The sequence below is a fragment of the Euprymna scolopes genome, chromosome 9, assembly GCF_053919585.1.
Source record: "Euprymna scolopes isolate OS-2025 chromosome 9, ASM5391958v1, whole genome shotgun sequence".
Lineage (NCBI taxonomy): Eukaryota > Metazoa > Mollusca > Cephalopoda > Sepiida > Sepiolidae > Euprymna > Euprymna scolopes.
Window position 1 is genome coordinate 168,996,207 of NC_136490.1, and position 12,993 is coordinate 169,009,199.

General features: G+C 53.2%; 1 pseudogene; it reads right to left on the bottom strand.

The window, feature by feature from the left end:
• Positions 1–10,817: 10,817 nt before the first annotated feature.
• LOC145285248 (U2 spliceosomal RNA) lies at positions 10,818–10,974 on the bottom strand (annotated as a pseudogene).
• Positions 10,975–12,993: the final 2,019 nt, after the last annotated feature.

Sequence of the window (12,993 nt, forward strand, 5' to 3'; positions counted from 1 at the left end):
AGGCTTCCGGTCAGCAGTTCCGCAGAAGGTAATCCATCCTTGGCAACGCCTCCCACGTCCAGGGGAAAAGTTAGTTTTAATGCCCTGTATAGGGAAGGATGGACATACAGGGGTGTGCGACCTTCACATTTGTAGGTTATATTTTTTAGAGACGGATGGTCCATGTCGATAAGCTGTTGGCCTGGTATTGCCTCCTTGGCTGCCTCCAGCATCGCCCATAGACCCTCCGTTCTAGTGTCTTTATTCCCCCTGACAAAGGTTGTCAGCATGGGGGCATCTGGGAAGTGTTCTGGCTCAGTGACCTTGTGACTTCCCACTGAGTCAAAGTTCAGGAGCTTGTTGAAACGGACCTTCTGCTTTCCCTTGAGTTCTGGTATATTCCGCAGAAGATCCGTCTCGCAGATCCTACCTCCCGGTAGGAATGGTAATTTTTTAGTTCTTTGTGTTCTGGTTGTTGTTGTTGTTGTTGTCGGGGAGGGGTCCTCTTGTTGTTGTTGAGGAGGGGAAGAGGTGTTATGGGTGGGGGTGTCCTGTTTTGCTGGTACACTGGTAGGCCTTTCGCAAGACACGGGGCGTGAAGCTTCTCTGGATGGGGCCGGGAGAGAGGGTGAGGGGGATTCTTGTGGCTTCGGCTGATGGGGCGATGGGGTTATGGGTTGTTCAGCCTCTGCTTTATCGGGAATGTTCTCTGAGGGAGTTGGGGAGGCAGCTCTCATTTTTCTGCTCTTTTTCCTCCTTGCCCTCCTGATTTCTGTGGCGCTTAATGTTGGTCTTGCCGGCAAGGGTTCCCCCTCCTCCTCGGACACCACCTCTTCTTCGGACTCCTGCAGTTTCCTTTTGTTCGAGGAGGCGGGGACCTCTGTGTCCATGTTAGCATTGTCTTCCGGCTTGTCTTCTGGCTGGGCTATGGTCACTGTCTGTGGGGAAGATTGTTTGATGGCCTTTCCCTTTTTAGTGACTGTCGCCCATCCCTGTTTGGCTTCTGCGGGATTCTCGGCGTGAGCAGGAGCGGCGGTTGCGACTGTGGCCTTGGATGTTCCCGCTACCTTGGTGGCAGCCTTGTTGGTCTTTCTCTTGGGGCAATCCTTGGCCATATGGCCCTGTTGTTGGCATTGCCAGCAGTGCGGCCTCCTTCCTTCTACGATCAAGGAGAGGGTCCAGTCCCCGAATTGAATTGTAGCAGGGATGCCATAGAACCCCACCTTGTCGACCACCATTTGCACCTTGTAATCCCCGGTCATAATGTTACGTTGACCGCGGCAAGGTGTCACCTCCTCCACATCCCCGTACTGGCTGAGGATGGCTCCCAGCTGTTTCGCATCCATATAGCAGGGGACGTTGAGCACAGATACATTTGTCCTCCGCCTGTTGAGGTAAACTGGGTGGAGCTTGATATTCCTCGATTGATGGTTCATCTTAGAGAGTCTGACGGCATCCTCCGGGGTTGGGAGCAGGACATCCCACATTGCATAACTCTTCCTGCAAATGTAGTTAGCAGGGATGTTCTGCTCCATCAGGATCTTCACCATTGTCTCTTTGTTTATTCCCGTCAGACCTCTTGCCTTGGTGTCGGACGTGATTAACGAGAGCACTCTCTTTTCCAGGCTTTCCACTTGACCTGGAAGGGGCTGGATGGTGTTGCCCTTTGTATACTGACTGTATTTGGTCAGAAAGAGCTCTCGATAATCTTGGGGGGACATCTTGGCCTCTTCTTTAGATCCCCATGCTGATCCTCCTACTTTAGATGACCCTGGGGTTGGAGGAGCTGTGGCTGGAGTTGGCTGCTTTATGGGGGCCGGCGAGGTTTCTGGTGATGTTGTCGCTGGCCTGGGAGTGTGACCTTTTCCGGCCAGTTTAGGCCAGTCCGCAGATGTCGTTGCGTGCTGGCTTTCCTGGCTTTCCGAGTCACTTCCCGAATCACTCTTCTTTTTCTTCCGAGGCTGGGTTTTGCTAGTCTCGGCCGTCAGTTCCTCCCCTCCTGGGGAGGCCTTTCCGGAATGTGTCGTGGCTACTGGTTGGGGGGTTTCTGCTGGCTGGGCCTTGGTATTTCCTGCCTGGACCTTAGCCGCTTTTTCCACCGCTTCCTTCTTAGCCGCTTCCTTTTCTCCGTTGCCCTCTTGGGGAGCGTTGAGGGTCAACGGCTTGGTTGTGTCCTCCCCGAATAAGGATTGTAGGGAGGCCATGGTTTCGTCGAACAGTTCCTGTTCAGATTTCTTGCAGGAACTGTTATCATTTTCTTCCCCTTTTGTTGGTGGGGGATCCCGCTTTTGGGGAGCGGGGGAGCCTTGTTCAGGTGTCTCCACCATAACTTTCGGGACCTGGGCGGTTGCTTGTCCTGGTCCCTCTGTACTTCTCCCGCCTTGCTTTCTTGGGGCACCTTCATTGGGCTGGTTGCCCTTGTGGGGAGCTGCTTGTCCCTTTTTGGGGGATGCTGGTAGCTTTCCGGGGGTCGCCGCGGGCTGCGGCCCTACCCCTCCAGTTTCCATCAAGGTCGCCGCGGGCTGCGGCCCTACCTTGCTGCTTCCAAGTTCCGCAGTGTTCTCTCCATCGACCCGGGGCCGGGATTTGACTCCCTTTTCCGGGGATTTAGTTGGGGGAACGTTGCTCCGCATTTGGGGTGATGATCCCCGCCTGCTCGGCATCGTGGGGGCGTTGGTCGCTGACGCAGACCAGACCTGGGAGGGAGGAAAAATAAAACAGTCTGGGGGACAAAGGGATGGAGGGGGTGGCCAGGGGCGAAGAGAGAAAGAGGTTTGACCTCCCCTCGCGGGGAAGTCGGGTTAGTCAGCTCGATCCCCCCTTGCGGGGGGAGAGCAGAGAAGAAAGACGCAGTGGTGGCTAGCGGGTCAGAGTGCCGCGTCGCAATTAAGAGGAGAGAGGGAAAGGCATCTTTGCCCAGAGAGAAGGCAAAAACGAAGAGGTATTAACCCCAAAACCCTTCCCACAAACAACCCCAACAGGAAGCGACAAAGAGACCCGGTCTGCTCGATCCAACGGGAGAGCAGCGAAGGAAGACAAAAGACTAGCGGGTCAAAGTGCCGCTAGTTAATTAAGAGTGAGAATTAGACATTCCTCCCAGAGAGAGGGAGAAAAGAAGAACTTAAAACTACTTAAATCTAAAACTTAAAACTAAAACCTTAGACTATGCTGAAGGTCCTGACTCCCCAAAGGAGGGGGTCTGGTCCTTGCAGACGTGAACAAATGCCTTGAACCTGGCTCAAGAGCCCGGTGGCAGATCCCCTCTCAGACAATTGGAAGAGCAAAAGTTTCGTAAGCTGAAGAACAGATACTACACTTTGATCTTATTTATATATTTTATTTCCGGTAAAAAGTACATATTATCTTTATAAAAAATACATTTTACAAAAATCATGCAATAATTACTAAAAACAAAATTAGGCACAAGGCCCTATAAGAAATTGGGAGGGGGAGGGTACAGGGTCTTTGTGACTATTTAACATTATTAACAATGCAGACTTTGGAGTCTTACTCTTGACTGGCAACATTTACCAAAATACCTCATTCACTCTGTGGATCCTAATCTAACTAATAACCCCAGCGTTCAGTGTACAAATAACATATTTACAATTTGCAAAAAACTTGTCTGTGTGTTGTGTGTGCATTTTTTTTTTTTTTTTTTTTTTTTTTTTTTTAAACAAAAACAAAGTGGTGTGTGAGTGCATTTGTTAAAAGTTCAAAAAAGTTCAAATTCATTAAAGTTATGTACAGTTTGTAATCAATTAATATATATAAGCACGTGGAGTGGGGCAAGCTAGTAAAAAGAGTTCAATTTAAACATAAAAAATAAAGCCTACTTGGTTTGTTAGTATTGACCCCCCCTACTAATCTAACGTCTAGACCCCCCACTGTTTTCCGGGAAACCGAAAACAAGCAGGGTGATCCCTATATGGGGTTGGGGTGAAGCCTTAATAGGAGAAAAGAAAATACAACGGGAGGAGGGGTTGATTGGTGACCTCTGAGTACTGGGGGAAAGACCAGGATTGCATCCAAAAACAAAAAGCAGGTAACGGGGGAGCGGGTGGACTCAGAGGTTCTCTAGCACCGAAAATAATAACAGGGGCGGGATCTCGTTTATACCACCAGTCAAGAGTCTCTTTACTTGATTATGCTAAACTAAGCGGGATGGGTTCCGAAGGACCCAGCACCGCCCGTGCCATGCTTAAGGAGGGAACACGTATTGGAACTTGGCTCCTCGACGGATGCACAGACTAGTGTTGTGCACCCACCTCTTATTAAACTCCGCTCGAGGCAACCTCCTCCAATCGCATCTGATCTTTACTTTAAGCAGATGTTTAAAGTAAACGATCAGATCCCGATCTGGAACAGATATCCCTTCGCGGACCAACTTGAGGCGCGTGATCCATATCACCATGCGCGCCACTGCTAGGATCGCCAGGAAAACCATTCTTTCCTCCCTGGGGAACGGCGGCTCCATGTTGTAAACAAAATATCCTTCGTCGAGTTCGAGCGGGCACTCGGCATCGATGCGGGCCGTTACCCCTTCGACGTATTCCAATAGGGCCTGGATCCGGCTGCAACTAAAAAACGCATGCCCGAGGGTCTCGAGCTTGTGTTCGTCGCAGCGCGGGCACCAGGCACTTGTATGTTGTTTGTACTTGCTGAATTCGTCGAAGAGGGGCAGTGCTTTTCGGACCAGTCGCCAGGTCAGGGAAAATTCAGAGTTAGTCAAAAAATCCCGACCCGGCGCCCAACTCCATTGAGAGCGGATAACCTCCATCGACCAACCTAACCGCCTACAAAGAGGATCCTTCGCGGTACCCACCACTAACTCCCGATAAAGGCTCTTCCTAGGCTGTTCGAGGACACTGGTCCCCGGCAATGCTCTAAGTGCGGTCCGGCATTCGGCAAAGAACTTGGGCTCCCCCCTCGGTTTACGACGACCTTCTACCGAGGGGTCAGGTTTGAGATTGGGAAACGAGTTCTCAACCACAGGGACCCATGGAGCGTTCTCCTCTAGCGAACGGCTCAGGAAAGCCAATCTCTCAGCGTTTTTATGACACGAGAGACTGGGCTGACCCAGGCCTCCCTCACTCGGACTTTGGACACAGACCTCTCTGCACACATAGTGCTTACCCTCGTCCCACAGCAGTGAGTCGAGGCACCCTTGTAAGCGGGTTAGGCGTTGTGCAGGGAGAGGAAGTACAGACAATCGGTAAAGGATGAGCGGAAAGACGTATGTAGCACACGCCTCCGCCCGACCCTTCAAGGACAATTTCCTTCGAATCCAAGTCTTGACCGACGATTTGACCTTGCCATATACTTCCGACCAGTTTTTCTCCAGCTGAAGTCCCGGTCCAAACCAGACACCGAGAATACGGACCGGTCCATCGGTCCAGCTGAAGATGCCTGGAAGCGAGTTTACCCCGGTCCAGGCCCCCAACCGCAGGCCGACAGACTTGCTGCGGTTGAAGACGGCCCCTGTGACTTTTTCGTATCGAGCGAGCGCCTCGACCACCGCTTGAACGTCCGTGGGGCAAGACACGAACACGGTGACGTCATCGGCGAACGCGGAAACCCTGGCTTGTGTGCCTCCAGGGAGGGCTATTCCGCGCAGGACTGGTGTAGCCGCCTCGTCCCTTAACTTGCGAAGGAGGGGTTCCAACGCCAGGACGTACAAAAGAGGCGACAGCGGACAACCCTGACGCACCGACCGGGAGACGGCGAAAGACTCCGACAGCTTACCGTTGATCTGCACCGCTACCGCCGGCCTATCATACAGGACAAAGATCCACTTGCGGAAGTCCGGATTAAATCCGGCGGCCTCTAAAACAGATCCCAGGAACCGATGGTCGACCCTATCGAACGCCTTGGACTGATCCAAACTGATCAGCGCGGCTTCCGTGTCGTCTTCTGTTCCCTCTATGATCGAGCGAATCAAATGAAGATTGTCTTGAATCGATCTCCCCTTCACAGCATAAGTCTGGTCGGGTTCGATCAAGTCAGCGATGACAACCTGCAAGCGATTCGCAAGAATCTTTGCCAAAATCTTTAACTCTGTGTTTAGCAGAGTCAAGGGCCTAAAGTCATCAAAGTTTTCCACCCCACCATGCCGTTGACCTTTCCTCAGCAATGTGATCACTCCCTTGGTCACCTGTCCAGGGATGGATCCCTGGGCAAACCAATGGTTGAACATATCCTTCAGAATAGGGACCAACATGGGCGACAGCCTCAAGTAAAATTCGTAGGGTAGACCATCAAGCCCCAGGGACTTGTTGTAGCCGACCTGCTTCAACGCAGTAATGACCTCATGTTCCGTAACAAGACCATCACAGCTAGCCGCTCGAGCCGCCGTGAGGCGGGGCGAGTCAGCCAAATAGCTGCCAAACTCATCGACCCTGAGTCCGGGTAGTTGGGTGAAGCGCTCCGATAGATGCTTCCGAAACCCCCCGCAAATCTCCCGCGTCGATACCAGAGCGTGTCCTTCCAGGTTATACACTTTCCGAATGTACCCGTCCGAACCGCGTCTTAGAGCAGCCTTACGCTCAACAGCGTCAACGTTAACAGCTTCGTTAGAGACTTTCATTAACCTAGCCCTAACTACCTGACCTTCATACCGCTCGCTAGCCAAGCGGCCGAGGTCCTGTTTAGCTAGTGCTACCTCTAGGGGGTCCCCCCCCTCCACCGCCCGGGTCAGCTTACCCTCTATACGCTTCTTTGCCTTGGCCTTATCTAGCGCGAGGCGTTGGCTGTATTGGACAGAGAAGCGTCTAATTTTGGCCTTAAGGCTAACCCACCACTTACTCCCTGTAACCGCCCCCACTAAAGCCCGCTGAATTAATTCGGTAACCTTCGACCGGTAGTCCTCCAGCTCCAACAAGGTGCTGTTGAACTTCCAGTATCCGGCTAGTTTGGGCCTAGCACTTAAGTTCAAACGGGCCATAACGAGTTTATGGTCCGAGTGTCCTAGCAAGTGGAACGTGGGGCACGATAGAAAGTCTACGTCGCCTCTTCTAACTAACATCCGATCCAAGTAAGTACTCGGATGGGAAGGCACTACGGAATGCCACGTCCACATCTCCCGCCCCGGGTAATCCAGACGAAATCTGTCGACGAGGTCGCACGAAGCCATCAGGTCAGACAGACTGTTGTCATACCACACCGACCCGCTAGCCCCCCCGACCTTATCTATATTGGGATCAAGGATTGCATTCCAATCACCCATTAACACTAACCGTTCCGGATCCACTAAGTAGCCCTCCAACCGTCGAAAAAAGGATACCCTCTCTCCATGAGAATTAGGAGCATAAACAGCGACAATCCGAAAAACACTGCAATTAATGGCAACATCAACAACGACCGCCCGCCCGTCCTCGCCTGCGTGAACAACATTCACCGACGCTGACAGGGTGCGATTCACTAGCAAGGAGATTCCACGACTATAAGTATTGCCATATGCTGAGTAAACATCGTAATCGTTTACCAGCACCTGACAATCCTCGTCACAAATAAAGTGGGTCTCCTGGATAGCGGCAATATCTACCTTAAGGGACACCAAGTCTCTAACAACGCGCGAGGCCTTGCTTCGACACCTGATGCCCCTCACATTAAAAGTGGCCAAGTTCAAAGACATGTTCACTTACCTTAAGCAGTGTCACAGACGGGTCTGAAATCCTTGGCAGACAGGATATGGTAGGCCTGACCAAGGCTTCCGGTGAGTAAGTCTTCTCCGGGCTGACCATCCTTGGCCACGCCTCCGACATCCAGGGGAAAGATTAATTTTAGTGCCCTGTATAGTGATGGGTGGACATAGATGGGAGTCCTTCCTTCGCATTTCACTGCTAGTTTTAGCAGCGAAGGGTGGTCCATGTCAATTATTTTTTGGCCTTGTATGGCCTCCTTAGCTGCTTCCAACATTGACCACAGGGATTCTGTCCGTGCGTCTTTATTTTTTCGCACAAAGGTGGTCAACATTGGAGCGTCTGGAAATTGAGTGGGATCGGTGACATTGTTACAACCAATGTACACCAAATCCCTCAGTTTATTGTGTTGAGTCTTCTGCTTGCCCTTCAACTCATGGGCTGCTGGCAGACGACTCGTTTCACACAGTCTCTTTCCGGGTAGAAAGGGGAGTTTCTTGGTTCGCTCCGTGCGAACCGGTGCTTTCTCCTTCTCGGATGGTGTAGGAGGCGGCGGAAGAGCAGGGGTTGAGTTGGGTGTTGGGGATGGTTGTGAGTCTCTGGGGGATGAGGATTGGGTGGAGGTTGATTGCTTTGGCTGTGAGGGGGGTGGTAGGTTGGGGGATTCAGCCTCGGCTTTTTTGAAAAAGTCTTTCTCAGGGGGTGTGGGGTTCCCCTTTGTCTTCCTGCTCTTCTTCCTTCTTGACTTTCTAGACACCTCGTCTGAGGATGCCTCAGTTGCTGGGTTGGTCTCTTCCTCGGACACCACCTCCTCCTCCTCTGACTCTTGTAATTTCCTTTTGGTCGAGGAGAGAGGAGTCTCCGTGTCCATGGGGGCTGGCTTGTCAGTTTGGTCCACGGTCACCGTCCGTTTGGGCTTGCTTTTCCCATTCCTTCTGGTGACCGTTGACCATTCACCCTCTGTTGTGGTTGCTGGTGCCGACGTCGCGGGAGCGGCTGTGACCGTGACCGAGGGTTGGGAGCTTCCTGCGGCCGAGGGTTGGGAGCTTCCTGCGGCCTTGGTAGCTGGTCTTGATGGTGGCTTCTTTGGACAGTCACGGGCCATATGTCCCTGCTTCTGGCAGTGCCAGCAATGTGGTTTCCTGCCTTCCACTATTATTGACAGGGTCCATTTCCCGAACTTTAGCAACGCTGGAACCCTGTCAAATTCGGCTCTTTCCAGCACCATAGTCAATTTATAGTCCCCGGTCATGACATTGCGCTGACCGCGGACTGGGGACACAGTTTCCACGTCTCCGTACTGGCTCATAATAGCCCCCGGCTGTTTGGCCTCCAAATGGCATGGGACGTTCAATATGGAGACGTTCGTCCTCCTTTTGTTCATATACTCTGGCTGGAGCTTGATGTTTCGCCAGCTCAGGTTCGTCTTGGACAGGCGGATTGCCTCTTCTTTGGTAGGCAGCAGGATGTCCCACATGGCGAAGCTCCTGCGACAGATGTAGCTGGCCGGGATGTTTAAGGCCATCAACATCTCCACCATGACATCTTTGTTGACACCGGCTAATCCCCTGGTCTTTAGGTTGGATGTGACCAGGGAGAGGACTCTGTTCTGGAGCTCTTCGACTTGTCCCGGCAGGGGAATGATGTTGATCCCCTCCGTATATTGTTGGTAAGTTTCCTTGAACAGAGTCCTGTAGTCCTCCGGTGTCATTTGGTTTTCTTTCCTAGGGCCCCAAGCCGCTGCCTCGTTCGCCTGGGGTTTTGATGGTCCCGGGCACGGAGTGTCTGACTTGGTCCCTTTGGCCTGTTGTTGTTGCTGCTGCTGCTGCTGCTGCTGCTGCTGCTGCTGCTGCATCGGCTGGGCCTGTCGTTTGGTTGATGTTGCATTTAGAGTCGGCCATTCCTCCGTCTTTTCCGCTTGGGAAGGCTTCCTCTTCTTGTTGGGCGTCTGCGGACTGGGTGATTCTGCCGCTGGCGCCTTGGTTTTGGAGTCAGGGGCTTTGCCGAGTGATGGTAGCTCAGCCCCACATACTCCTATAAAGCTATCCTCCGTGGGTGCGTTATGGTTGTCCGGCACCCGTTCCACCTGGAATAGCCTTTTGAGGGACGTGATGGTGTTATCGATGAGCGCCTTTGTTCTTCGATTGGCGTCATCTTCGTCCTCTTCTTCTTCTTCCCCCTGGGCCGGGGAGTTGACTTCTTGGGGGGTTGGAGGACTTGGTGTCCTTCTTGGAGTCCCGGTGACACTTGTCTTCACCGGCTTTTGCTCTGCAGTTGTCACCGTGGACGCCTCTTCTTTAGCTCCCCCTTTTGGGAGATTTTTGTCCTTTAGGGGAGCTTCATTGCTCGTACTGGAAACGACCTGCGAGGATCGAGACATGGTGGCCTCCGTTGTTTGTGGTTCGTGGGCCTCATGACTCTTTACCTCGCTTGTCGCCTCTTCCTTCTTTTCGGGCTTGGAGTGCCCTTTTCGGGGAGCAGGATCCGGGGTCGCCGCGGGCTGCGGCCCTACCCCACCCATGGTGTCCAAGGTCGCCGCGGGCTGCGGCCCTACCTTGCCTTCCATTTCCTCTTCGTTGGCCCGGGGCCGGGATTTGACTCCCTTTTCCGGGGATTTAGTTGGGGGAACGTTGCTCCGCATTTGGGGTGATGATCCCCGCCTGCTCGGCATCGTGGGGGCGTTGGTCGCTGACGCAGACCAGACCTGGGAGGGAGGAAAAATAAAACAGTCTGGGGGACAAAGGGATGGAGGGGGTGGCCAGGGGCGAAGAGAGAAAGTGGTTTGACCTCCCCTCGCGGGGAAGTCGGGTTAGTCAGCTCGATCCCCCCTTGCGGGGGGAGAGCAGAGAAGAAAGACGCAGTGGTGGCTAGCGGGTCAGAGTGCCGCGTCGCAATTAAGAGGAGAGAGGGAAAGGCATCTTTGCCCAGAGAGAAGGCAAAAACGAAGGTATTAACCCCAAAACCCTTCCCACAAACAACCCCAACAGGAAGCGACAAAGAGACCCGGTCTGCTCGATCCAACGGGAGAGCAGCGAAGGAAGACAAAAGACTAGCGGGTCAAAGTGCCGCTAGTTAATTAAGAGTGAGAATTAGACATTCCTCCCAGAGAGAGGGAGAAAAGAAGAACTTAAAACTACTTAAATCTAAAACTTAAAACTAAAACCTTAGACTATGCTGAAGGTCCTGACTCCCCAAAGGAGGGGGTCTGGTCCTTGCAGACGTGAACAAATGCCTTGAACCTGGCTCAAGAGCCCGGTGGCAGATCCCCTCTCAGACAATTGGAAAAGAGCAAAAGTTTCGTAAGCTGAAGAACAGATACTACACTTTGATCTTAGCCAAAAGGCCGAGAAGCGATGGTATTTAGTCGTATCGGCCCCGGACTTGGCATTATCTACTACCAAGCCCTCATTTGGGGTCCGATACAACTTAGGCACAAAGGCCAGTAAGGGGGGAGGTGGGGAGGAAAACGGGACTTTGCTAAATTAATAAATAATCGCGATCCCTGAAATCCCTGGCAAGTCGGTTGAAGAGAGGCAACGCGTCCCGGACTAGCCTCCACGTTATCGAAAATTCAGCATTATTTATGTAGCTACTGGCAGGCGCCCAACTCCAAAGCGAGAGAACTTCCCCCCTCGACAGATATAGCCGCTCCACCAGCAGGTCGTTTGCGGTACCCTCCACTAGCTCCTCATATAGCCTCCACCTAGGCCGTGCAAGGTCACTGGACCCCGGCAATGCCCTAAGGGCGGCTCGGCATTCGGTCAGGAAGCGCCCTTCCCCCGCTGGTCGACGGCGACCTTCGGCGGCGGGGTCGGTTAACAGCCGTGGGAAAGCGTGCTCCACGGCTGGTACCCAGGGTGCCTCCTCTATCAGTGTCCGACTTAGGAACGCCAGTCTTTCTGCGTTTTGATGGCTGCGCAGATCAGGCATCCCCAAGCCTCCCTCGCTAAGCTTCTGCGTACAGACCTGTCTACGGACATACGGCTTTCCTCCCTTCCAGAGCAGTTTGAAAAGGAGTCGCTCTAAAGCCTTACAGCGGTCCGCAGGCAGGGGAAGAACAGATAAACGGTAAAGGATCAACGGAAACACGTAAGTGGCGCATGCCTCCGCACGACCCTTCAAGGACAATCTCCTTCGAATCCAAGTTCCGACAGACGATTCGACCTTAGTCTGTACCTCCGACCAATTCTTGTCCAGCTGGAGATCCGGCCCGAACCACACACCGAGGATCTTAACCGGGCCATCAGTCCAGCCGAACGCACCTGGAAGCGAGTTTACCCCGGTCCAGGCGCTCAACCGCAGGCCGACGGACTTGCTGCGATTGATCACGGCCCCTGTGACAACTTCGTACTCAGCGATCGCCTCTATCACCGCTTCGATGTCGTTACGACTGGCTGCGAAAACGGTGACGTCATCAGCGTACGCGGACACCCTGGCAACTCGGCCGCCAGGTAGAGCAATGCCGCGTAGGACTGGTCTCGCCGCCTCGTCCCTTAATTTGCGAAGGAAGGGCTCCAACGCCAGGACATAGAGCAGAGGCGACAGCAGACAGCCCTGCCGCACCGACCGGGAGACCCCAAAGGACTCCGACAACCTACCATTGACTTGCACCACCACCGCGGGGTCACGATACAGGGCGGAGATCCATTTGCGGAAGTCCGGACCAAAGCCGGCGGCCTCCACAACAGCCCTCAGGAACCCATGGTCCACCCTATCGAACGCCTTGGACTGATCTAAATTGATCAGCGCGGCTTCCGTGTCGTCTTCTAACCCCTCTATTATCGTGCGAACCAAGTGCAGATTGTTTTGAATTGTTCGACCCTTCACAGCGTAGTTCTGATCCGGTTCGACCAACTCATCGATAACGACCTGCAGACAGTTCGCAAGAATACGGGCCAAAATCTTAAAATCTGCGTTAAGCAGAGTTATGGGCCTATAATCATCTAGGTCCCCCCCCCCATGTTGGTTTCCCTTCTTCAGAAGCGTGACCACTCCTTTTGTTACCTGCCTCGGGATCGAATCCTGGGCAAACCAGTGGTTAAACACGCCCGTCAAAAGGGGCACAAATGGGCGACAGCCTCAAGTACAGTTCGTAGGGCAAACCATCGAGCCCCGGAGATTTGTTGTGGCCAACCTGCTTCAACGCAGTAATGACCTCACACTCCGTAACCACCGCCTCGCAACTAGCCGCTCGGGCCGCAGTAAGGCCAAATAGCCGCCAAACTCCTGGCCGTGGAGTCTGGGTAGTTGGGTGAACCGCTCCTCCAGATGTTGTCGAAACCCGTTGCAGATCTCCCGCGCCGACACGAGAGAGCGCCCTTCCAGGTCTTTAACTTCCCGAATGTACCCATCCGAGCCACGTCTTAGGACAGCC